The 2,513-nt window shown below is 33.3% G+C and overlaps 1 pseudogene; it reads left to right on the forward strand.

Annotated features, from left to right (window-relative positions):
- Window positions 1-524: 524 nt before the first annotated feature.
- LOC107701930 (nuclear receptor subfamily 5 group A member 2-like) overlaps window positions 525-2,513 on the forward strand; it is a 19,894-nt pseudogene continuing 17,905 nt past the window's right edge.

Consider the following 2,513-nt stretch of genomic DNA (forward strand, 5'->3'; position numbering starts at 1 on the left):
TTACAATGTACCCCACCTACGGGGCATGTTGTCACATTTCACTTCCAATTTTTGAGGGTAAATAAAGAAAAACGTATACACTGTAATTATGAAACAAAGCGAAATATTTGTACTAGACAAGTGTGAAATTACTGTGGATAAAAAAAATATACTCTGAACCCCATGTGGATTTACACAATTTGAGAAAGTCAAAAAGTGTTACTTTGTGCCCCGCTCTCCCCCTATAACTCTTTTCACGTTACACTTAAAATAATGAAATCTAGCGTCAGCAAGGGTTTTACTATTTGGTGGATCAAAAGGCTATATTTTATACTATATTGTTTTATGGCCTATATTATTAATATATTCTTTCTCTTTTTATTATTATTATTTTTAGAAAACCTTCAATGTTATGGTGCTGAACCATAGCAAGAACCATATACAACGTTTTCGATCAGAAGAAGGTTGTTTGCTGAACCACTGAAGAACCGCTATTTTAAAAGTGTGTGTGTTAATGTTTGTGCGCAGGCGCTCGGCGGGGCGGGATGGACTACAGTTATGATACGGACCTGGAAGAGTTGTGTCCGGTGTGTGGGGATAAAGTTTCTGGCTATCATTATGGTTTATTAACCTGCGAGAGCTGCAAGGTATTAAATCAGACGGTTTAAATAGGCTATAGCCTACTTTAAAACGTTTCGAGTAACCTAGAATCTACCTATGTGATGACATTAATCTAAATTAACAGGTTTTTAGTGAAGTATAAAAATCAGTTGTTTAATCTAAATATTTTATATATGTGACCCTGGACCACAAAACCAGTCTTAAGTGTCAATTTTTCGAAATTGAGATTTATACATCATCTGAAAACTGGATAAATAAGCTTTCCATTGATGTATGGTTTGTTAGGATAGGACAACATTTGGCCGAGATACAACGTTGTCCAAATGAAGTTCTTAGCAATGCATATTACTAATCAAAACGGAAGTTTTGATGTATTTACGGTAGGAAATTTACTAAATATCTTCATGGAACATGATCTTTACTTAATATCCTAATGATTTTTGGCATAAAAGAAAAATCGATAATTTTGACCCATTCAATGTATTTTTGGCTATTGCTACAAATATACCCCAGCGACTTGAGACTGGTTTTGTGCTCCAGCGTCACATATTTATCCTGAATAATTTACTGAATTGACTGAATCAGCCTAGCTACCTTAACAAAGTAGGCTATTTTTAAGGGTCAGATCAAGTAGAAACAGCTATTTAAGTTGACAAATGCAGTTTTCTTTTTTACATTATATATATAAGGGACAGACATTTTTTGTCGATAGGTAGATATTAAATAAATAATATTTCCATGTTTTAGTCACTGCGAACAAATCACGTAGCCTGTTTATTCATTTTAAAAGACACCTTGGCAATTCATCTGTATAGATACATTTATTCTATAAAATAGCCTTTTTAAATGTTTGTTTTCTTTCTTAGCGTTGTCGAATGCAACAGTATTTTCTCCTTTCATTTTAAAGGGTTTCTTTAAGAGGACTGTACAGAATAACAAACGGTACACATGTGCGGAGAGTCAGGACTGTAAGATTGATAAAACCCAGAGGAAACGCTGTCCGTTCTGCCGCTTTCAGAAATGTCTGAACGTCGGGATGCGGCTGGAAGGTGAGCGAAATATGTTTAATCTCATATTTCATCTCAAATTCAGTTCAGTATAGACAACTACATAAATCTGAAATTCATAAAGGATAACTGTAGACCAAATAATAATACTGAATTATTTAAATGATTACAAAGGAAAATATTTTGCTGCTGGATCAAGGTTAAGTATTCATTTAAGCAGCTCTATTTTGAATCAGTCAGGCTAGTATAGAGGTAGGCTATTTTTAACTAGTTCGTGAGTTAATAGAAGGACGAATTTTAGACAGACGGACTAGAAGCAATAAGTAGCGTAGAACACGATCTTCTAAATATTAAGATTCCAATAAGAACCAAAATCGGTTAAACAGTTTAATGTGATGGAATAACATTTTGAAGTTCCACGAATATCTTTTTATTATTTACTTATTTATTCATAGGAAAAAAAACCCGAAGACCTTGAAAGCAAAAAATGAAATTAGATTTGAAGCAGAGTACTGAACCTTTATTTGATATTTATTTGACTCTAATTATATAAAATATGATTGTATATATTATAATAATTATTATTATTATGTTATAAAACGTAATAATTTTTTATATCCTTTTTGTATAAACGTTTTGTTTACACTGATTATAATATACAATTATACAACACTTTTATAATACATTTAAATATTAATATTATACTATAAATTAACATGTAATATGGTATGATTTATGCCCACAGCTGTCCGTGCGGATAGGATGCGAGGAGGGCGCAATAAATTTGGCCCCATGTACAAACGAGACCGGGCATTAAAGCAGCAAAAGAAAGCTCTCATCCGGGCGAGTGGCTTAAAGATGGAAGCCACGCCCCCTTTGCTGTCATCACCTCAGTCTGACTACAGA

The sequence above is a fragment of the Sinocyclocheilus anshuiensis genome, unplaced genomic scaffold (genome assembly GCF_001515605.1).
Source record: "Sinocyclocheilus anshuiensis isolate Anshui unplaced genomic scaffold, SAMN03320099.WGS_v1.1 scaffold1184, whole genome shotgun sequence".
Taxonomy (NCBI): Eukaryota; Metazoa; Chordata; class Actinopteri; order Cypriniformes; family Cyprinidae; genus Sinocyclocheilus; species Sinocyclocheilus anshuiensis.